Here is a 9457-nt window from a genome sequence, read left to right as displayed (position 1 = left end):
TGCATGGAGGAAGAGGAAACAGCGTCACACGTCTTACAGCACTGCCAAGCGGTGACTGAATACAGGGTTAGGTATCTTGGCTCGCTGAGATCGCTCCCGGAGATCACCAGCAATATTAAGGGTCTGCTGGGGTTCTTCGGTGAGCTGGGTTGGCTGGAGTAATCCATGTCTTATTCTCACGCAAAATACGCGCTAGTCGTGGAGTTGCGGAAACCGTAGCCCCTACTACTACTACTACTACTACTACCTTCTCTACTACGGGGGTACTCTCAAACTTCCTCTAATATACTCATTTCGTATCTTATCCATTCGTTACCCCACACATCCATCTTAACATTCGCATTTCTGTCACATGTTGTCTCCTTTCAATTCATTCACTATTTGAAAGGTAATTTATCTGTAACTTAGGCTATAACTGTTATTATTTTAATTTCACACAGACAAAGTTGAGAGTAACAGCTAGTTTGGAATATTAAAGGTTTAAGAACTAAAAATAAGACTTTTTATTGGAATTTTTAATGAATTTGCACTTCATAAAGTACAAAATTAACTGTATTTTCTTTCTAACAGATTTCTTTTATTTATGACTTGCTTTGTTTGTCATGTTATGCGACGAAATGGGGACATAAACCAGAAAGTGTTAAGATTGAATGTGGATGACTACAAAGGGAGAGGAAGACCGAAAAAAGTATGGAATGTGTGAAAGAGGATATGCTTAAAGGAGTGGATTTAGATATGGCCGATAGAGATGTATGGAGCAGCACTTACTGTGCCGACCCTCCGTAAGGAATAAGGGCAAGTTGATGATGATAGATTGCTTTGTTTGTCTTTTTTTTAACATCTTAAGTTAGAAATACCTTTTTGTAATAACCAAAATTAATTGGTAAATGTTAATTGTAGTTTAATTTTGCATAAATTAAAGATCTTGTTTATATAATAAAAAGTGATTGATAGATTTCAGTGGAGGTAGATAATTAGTTCAAATTACAATTATTTTATTGCAATACATTTCAATACTTCCTTGTTATAATCAATCTTATAATAGTAAATTCGATAAATCATTGTAAATATATATACAATCAAACAAACAAGTTTTCTGATAGGACAAGAGAAAGTATGAATCATAAAAATGGTTCAACAATCAATTCAAGACTCATCCTTAGTGATAAACTAAAGTACCATTTAAACTAAAGGATATAACAGAAACTTATTACATTTATATTACTTTTTATTTCAGTAAGAAACTTTTATATCAAGAAACAAAAAGCTCCTTCACTTAAACTATTTTATTAAAATTACTTGACATCGATAGAAATTTAAAGAGATTCTTGATGACCTTACCTTAATAAATCGATAATCCTTTACGAATACGTAGAAATAAACAATTATATCACTGAATTAAATGCTTTAATCACGGTTATTAACTTTATTTTGTAAAAAATAACACAAGAAAGCAATAAAAACACTCAACCGTATCAATAAGGTGTGTCAAAGTGAGACGATGTTGCCAGTGCACGAAATCAAGGACAAGAAAAATAAATGTTACCATTTTCTTACTTTAATCTAATTCATTTTGTTTATTTCAGAATTACTGAACTGTGTTCATAACAAGTTTATTTTAAGCAACATAAAAGTAATTGAAAGAAAAGAATCTTACATAAAAAATGGAACGTCAAAATCACATGGTTAGGCTACCTTACAATCACCCTATTTCATATTTAAAACGGAAATGTCGTTTTGTGAAAACCGCGAGGTAAAGTTAATTGTTTGATATTAATAGTTAATTCAAGATCATTTACTTAATTTTTTATTTTTTCCCAATAGTTGCCTAAAAGTTGGATACATGTATTTTAAATTAAACATGTAGATATTCCTGTGTCGAATTCTTTAACTTAAGACACAAGTACAGGAGTGTAAATATCGCAAAGTTGCGAAGCATACGGTAATTGCAGTTTAAACAGACGCGGAATAACAAGTAAAATAGCAACACCAAAGGCGTAACTTCCCGAGAACGCGAGTAAACAACATGGCGGCGGCGATGGTTTATTCAAACTAATTTGTCGGCGGACTCTAAGTATATGTAAAATTATTAACAAACACGACATCCGTTCAGGAATGAACTATGCAAATAATTTTATCCTGTATTTGCGGAACAAATTGATGTTTCTCACAGAAATATGTCTGGTTCTGTTGCAAAACGGGACTAGTGTTTGTTGTTTTAACTTTCAAGGAACTTATTGAAAAATACATGACTGAATCATACGTTTGTTGTTATCTTATAACATGCCAAGTCAGATTAAAAGCTAACAAATTCAAGCATTACTTAGATAGAAAAAACCTTAATTTAGTTAACCAAAGAATGTTTATTAATCTACATTTTTATTTGTTTACTGAATTTTGTAGTTGTTGTAATAAGTCGCTAGATGGCACTGTAACAAAACGAATGTGGTCCGGATCGATTAAAAATAAGCCCATAATAAAATAAAAATAAAAAACATATCGTAAAACTACGATACATTGTGTTTTAAATGTCTATCTATCATTCCGTTTAAAATGTAGGTATTATATAAAAAATCGTCTTTTTGTGTCCCAATGTTTTGTGTACATTTTTAACACAGCTGGTTATCAATTTTGTATGTTTTTAATAATAGCTCGTTTTACCGGAAACATATTTAAACGCTTTTATTAAATCACATTTATTTAACTCTTTAAACAAACAATACAATAATCATTTTAGGTTATATTATTACTCTTGAGCTAGAAAGAGATAGATAGCTATAATTTACATTACGTCATTGATCGTGATTTTTGACCTTAACATTCGTACACCGCGAAGAATACGAAAGTAGGAGAGAATTATGAAAACTTTCGATAAAATATCGAACGATTCGAAAAAAATGTAATCTGTAGCTACTCGATATTATTTAAAGTCCTCATAACGTGTACTTACGAAATATTCAATATAACATTCGCGCATCGGGAATAAGAATATTCTTCTGTTGAACGTGCCAACTGATGATTGTATCCTTTTGCTTTTTTGTACATTACACGCCGGAAATATGACCCAGAATATTCGTTAGGCAATAAACAATGATGGTAGATGCAAGATACAAAATAAGTATGGTAATAAAATTGTTGGCCTTGAAGAGGTGTTAAGTATAACTGGTGGTTCAAATTTATTTATCTATACATATAATAAAATTAGACTGTCTTTTTGTAATAAGGAAAATTCCAGATTTCGGGAAGATGATGTTTTTGCGTTACAGATAACGGAAACGACATTTAAAAAATCTGGTCTATCTGTCTTTCCGCAAAGCTTATAATACAAGATTATTTATGGACTTTAAATTGACATAAATGGATTTTATAGTAAATAAATTATTAATTCAATTAAAACGTTAATTGGGTAATTCTAAATTCAATAATTATTAAACTGTAGTTTTCTAATAGTTTTAAATGACACAATAGAAGTAACGTAATAAAAACAGTCTCTTTTTACACTTCTTTGTTAGTTGCAAGTCAGTACTACCGTTTTACTGCTTTGATTTTTTTAACGCCGCTACAGACAAAGGTAAAATGAAAAGGATTAAGAGATGAAAAATAAATAGATTCTCAGTAAGCAATTAAAGCGATTAATATTTGTGTAATGATGTGTAAATATCTTTAACTGATTTTGAAAAAAGTATAATCTTTTTTTAAGAGCCCACAATAATGCTCGAAGTTAAGCAAAAGCAAATACATCTCCGAAACCCGAGGAACTTTTGTTGAAGCTGAAAAACTAATGTCAAATTATAAAGTTTATTGCAAGTCATTGGTTTTGTCTTGTTCAAGAGACTTTCAAAGGAAAAACTCTTTTAAGTAAATTGTTTTCTACAGTCACAAGAGATGAATTTTAACGTGAGCCAATACACCAAAGAGAATTATATCTACCGACTAGAAGAGGTTTTCAATTGCTCTGTTGCTGCACTCTAGGTAAACTGATTTTGAGAGCGTTAGCGTTATTTATTGTCAATTGTCTCATAGCCAAGTCAACTGCTAAGTTACAAAACTAAAAATCGAGTAGTGTGTGCACCTCCATATAACCTCATAGAAATCAAAGTGAGACTAAAGAGTTATGCGATAGTTTAGTCAAAGGTGTTGTCTAACAGTTATTTTTTATTTGAGAGATGGAGCTTTTGTGTATTCTTTAAGATTAGGCATGTAATTTAATTTTTGCCTTATTTAAACATCTGTGGCGTTTTCACTTCATCTAGTATAATGGACAGTACAGTCTTGTGCCTGTAGAATTTAGTCAATATTATAGGAATCAACAATACAAAGAGATCAGGTAGTTGTCGGTAGGATTGGTTGCAAGAAATTCTCACAGTTTGTCTCCCAGATGTGGTCGGAATTGATAAATTGGTGCTATTAAAGAATATTTAGTACATTAATAGAAATGTGTAGGTACACGATCAATGGAATTTTATAATAATTCACAAGAAGTAAAGAAAACAATTAACCATGTTTTTGTTTTAGTTTAAACAGAACTGAGAAACTTCTATTTAAAAATGAATTTATTCAAATTATAAATTACATTAAGTAAAATGCTAATGCTTGTAACAGTTAAGAAAATATCTAAAACTAGCTTTTGCACGAGAATCCGTCCGCGTGAAATTTAAAAATAACGATAGATACATGAAAAAATATAGTCTATGTCACTCACAGATAAATTACCTTTCTAACAGTGAAGGTATTTTAAAAATCGGCTCAGTAGTTTTTGGGCCTATTCATTAGAATCATACAAAGTTTTCCTCTTTATAACATTAATATAGACTAACTATAACTTCACTTCCTCTATGTGAAATTAAAGTAAAATCTAGTAACAAATATATGCTATGTCTTTTAGTGATAACCTATCTTTCTGATGGAGAAAACATTTTGGTAATCGGTTCAACAGTTTTTAGTTCATACGTTAAATAAAAATATAATCTATCCTATTTAAAATATTAGGAAAGATTGGCCACAGCCTATAATATCAAGCTTTATTGCTTTTTATATCAAGTTGTTCTAATCGAAAAAGTGGTATGAAATTGACAGTCAAAGGGAAGTGTTGCCTTCGCTTCATATACAATAGATTGACAATGAAAAATAGTCACGCATACCCTAAATAAAAATAACAACCGACAAAAGCAGGTTGTCCAAATGACATAATATAAAGGTCCAATATATTGGTCTTAGGGTATCAGGTTGCTTTCCCAACCCACGGGGTGGGCGTATTACCTGGTTTTTTCATTATAAAATGTTCATTTTGCAATTTTTACATGTGTAAGAATCGATTATGACTATCCCCTATGGGTTGACTTGAAGCTAGGAGAAAAAACTTGGTTAGAACTTCGAAGGATTTCAATACTCTGTTTGACAAAGACGAGAAACAAAAGATGATCGGAATGATACCCTTCCTTGAAAAACAAGATTTCGTGACATTTGACTCATTAAAACTTTTTTAGCGACCATCTTACACTCTCATTGACTCGAGTTTTTCAAAGAAAAAAGCATGCTTAAAACACAATTAAATAAAATAATGTTTGATCTATTTAGATAATTATTTACACGCACATTTACTTGACTCATGTTAATTTGACTTGAGAATTTTCTTAAACAATTCATGTTACTTTAACACACCTTAAATTAACTAATTTGTGAATTAAAATAACCACCCTTATATGCATTCTTTAAATCAAGAATATCAAAATTAATGTTTGCATAAATGTCCACATTCGATAAAAAGACGAACGACACATTAATAGGTACCGTTAAATAAAATTAAGCATTATAAAATCTTGACAACAAACTGGTTTCGGAACGAACTGCGCCAAAATGGCGGACACGCTTCCCGCCAAAATCAGCTGTTTAACGTGAGAGAATGCATCTTATTTGAAAATTTCGCTTCTTAAATGCAAATAAAAAATACTTCTGCTTTTCTATTGTTAACTTTACAAGTTTTAAGTGACAATGGCAATTATCAGTAAGTATTTTGTAATTTCTATGACCGGTTGACGTTCGGAGGCCCGATTTGGCGGGAATCAGCTGTGACAAGCAAACACGTTCGACTGGTGGCTGTACCATGAAACTCATCTTATCGTTAACGTTTTCGTTACTAAGGAATAAAATTAAAATATCTGTCTGTAAATTTAATCGTACTGTTAAACCAGTATCCAATTTATAACATAATTTTAAACAATGAAACTGATTCAATTTATGTAGTTTTATATTTGTCAACTGAAACCTCGAATTAAATAATCTTTTATTAGATTATCAAGTTTAAAGTAATGTATGTTTTCTCTTTAATTTAAAATGGTTTCTTTTATTTGTTTTTAGCTAAAGTTTTATTGTAAAGTGTGTTTGCTAATGTCATGATAAAACGATAACTAAACGATACATATTGCAATTGAGTACATTGGTAGAGGGGCGCCTCAGCCGGGCAAATCAGCTGACCAGAGATGGTTTTTTGTGAATGTTTTTTTTTGCTCATTATTATGGAGGAACAGGTTTGCTTTAATGCACCGCATTCCTTTATTTTGGTACGTTTTCTGGGAACAAGGAGTGTAGGAGGCGGACGTTTTTTTTTTAAAAGCGACCTCTAGTCGTGCAGGTAGGTTTGAACGAACAATTGTTCGAAGCAAAGGATCTGGACCCTTGGCCATGGCGCCGGTAATTGAGACTGTCTGGTCGCGCATTGAAAATTTCATCGATCATAAACTCGGATCAGTAGAAATACAAATTTGTCATTTAAAATAATAATTCAAAACAATGTAATCGACGCATAAAGCTGAAGACATGATCCGTCAAAACTGTGCGAGTGTCGACAAAACTTTAACTGAAATTCGGTTTAAATATTAGTGAATGTAGAGCCTATTACAATAAAAACATATATTTCAATAAAAAAAAAATTGAATAAAGCATTTTATACAAAAAGGCCGTGTTCCGTTAATTAAACTCCCATATCTTGTTACTAAATAATTACTTAGTCCCTTAGTGTACATTATATTAACACCAGGTTAACTAAGAGACCATTTTATCGTCTACTAGCTTTTTTTTCAGCTTTTAGCTAAAGTAAAGTAAGCAAATGTGTTCTTCCAGACTATCCTCTACATCTATGCCAAATTTCATCAAGATCCGTTCAGCCGTTTAGTTTACAAAGTCTAACAAACATCCATACATCTAAACTTTCGCATTTATAATATTAATAAGATTTAAATTTAAAAAAAGTATAGTTTTTTTAATATAAGAAAGGATATTAGTACATAATTATGCAGCCATATAAAATTACAGTTTAAAACGCGTTCCCATATAAGAAAAGCAAGTCAATGCGGAATGTCCTTGCAAGGACCTAACTACGTGACGTATAGAGTAGACGTTTTTATAGAGGCTAGTGTCGTTGGCTGAACGACTGAGTTACCTTTGTCTGATTAGAGTAGAAAAAAAATGTCATTTTCAAATGACATTTAAAAATGCCGCGATTTTTAAAAAAAAATTTGAAAATCTATACTAGTATTATAAAGAGGAAAGATTTGTATTTTTGTATGTATTGAAATAACTCAAAAACTTCTGGACCGATTTCAAAAATTCTTTTACTATTAAAAAGCTACGTTATCAGTAACATAGGCGGTGTTTTTTATTATAGGCGAACGAAGTCACGAGCAATAGATAGTTAATAATCGAGGGAGTTAATAATATACAACTTTCGTATAGAAACTGGTAGTATAGGCTACATCTATTAGTAGGTCATATACCTTTTATAAATCCGTTGCTATCCAAAATTTGTTAAGAGAATTTACGAGTTATCTTCATTTGTTTCAATTTATTAATCCTCATTACGTGTAAATAACGCTAATTAATAATACATAATTATTATTATAATAAAGTTAGGAGCCAATTGTAATTTTATAAAAAAAAAAATTGTGGTCACTTTACGTGATGGTTTGGACTACTCTTGTAATAGTATCCCTGTCTTTGTCTTTGAAAAAATACAAAATAGCTATAGTTCTGCCTAACATACTCTATGTCGCCAAATTCAAATTAAGAACAGAAACTTTTGAAAAAAGAACTCGTTATTTGCATGTCATTTAAAATTCTCTACGAAAGTTGACAGCAATAAAAATCGTAGCATGGCGTGCGCACATTAATTAAAAAAAAATTCTCAACACGTACAAGGATACGGTTTTGTATAGTTGAACAATCGATTATAGTCTACGAAAATTAAAAAGTTACCTAAGTATGGAAGCTCAAGAAAACAGAAAAAAAAATAAAAAGTTAGTACTCATTTAAAAACCAATTTAAACAATAACTATCCAAACCAATAATTGCGGTTTACAAAACGTAAAACGAGTTATTTTTTTATTTAACTCGTATTACATAATCTATGTCCACGTCACCTGTCAGATAAGAATTTAAAACGATTAAAATTGAGCTTAAAACCAATAACAGTTAGGTACATATTGCCTTAACAATGCTAGCGTGCAATAATGAAGTTTTCCCTCGCTTTTTCACGGGGTCATTGTCGGTCAAGAAACAGGTATTCTAACAAAAACTATTTGATTTTAAGTCTTCGGTCTTTGCAATAAAGTTTAAATTTCAATCACAACAAAAAATTCTCACGATCCACATTGTAAAGCCACGAAAAGATCTAAAGAGTTTGTTATTGCAAAAACGATTTTAACATTTTGAGTTAAGAATAAAAATCGCATGTGTTTATGGTAAATCATTTCGCGCGCTTTTTTCAATGAACGATAAACACGTGGTTTATGAACGTCTAAGTTTAGTCATTAATATGTCCGTACTCATTATTGTTTATTAGTTTCAATTTAAATAATTCGTAAAATCCATTCAAGATATTGGAAATAACTGTAAACAAACATTTTGTATTTATTTGAAAAGCAATATGGAGTTAAGCCGACAGTATGCTTAAGATATGCGGTAGGGGCTGTAAAGACAAAAGCATTTCCAAGCTATTCTAGGTGTTTCCAGTATGCCATTTGAATCTGATTAACAATTTTCTAATTAAAAAAGTTACCGGAAACAAATGTATAATTGACTTTATCTATGGTTAATCAGCCATTTTTATTTCGCTCAAAGCTCACAGTGGTTGTTACACATCGAATCCGGAAAGGCAGGCGACCACTTTTTGCCTGTGTGAGGCGTGATGAGTGGACCGTATAACCTTTTTAGTCTTGAAAGTAACGATCCTGTCTGTAAACACGATTCCAGAGACGTGAGAGTCGTTGAACGACCGTAGTGTACACTGATTTAATTTTAAAAAAGTCAAATATTGTTTATAGCATGATTTAAAGTTATCGTATTTTATAAGTAACTAGCTGTTGCCCGTGACTTCGTCCGCGTGGTATTACAAAACATACGAACTATATAAATAACAAAAAGCTACTTATCCTTCGGGAACTGGACATTTCCAGGCGATAAA

At 31.3% G+C, this 9457-nt stretch overlaps 1 protein-coding gene across 1 annotated transcript in view; it reads right to left on the bottom strand.

Annotated features, from left to right (window-relative positions):
• LOC106100896 (catenin alpha) overlaps positions 1–1493 on the bottom strand; it is a 63605-nt gene extending 62112 nt beyond the window's left edge. Inside the window, exon 1 of the mRNA XM_013280346.1 lies at positions 1342–1493. The gene's annotated coding sequence lies outside the window, so the exon portion shown is untranslated. The remainder of the gene's footprint in view (positions 1–1341) is intronic.
• Positions 1494–9457: the final 7964 nt, after the last annotated feature.

This window comes from Papilio polytes, unplaced genomic scaffold (genome assembly GCF_000836215.1).
Source record: "Papilio polytes unplaced genomic scaffold, Ppol_1.0 DF824493.1, whole genome shotgun sequence".
NCBI lineage: Eukaryota > Metazoa > Arthropoda > Insecta > Lepidoptera > Papilionidae > Papilio > Papilio polytes.
This window is presented reverse-complemented; position numbering and strand designations above follow the sequence as displayed.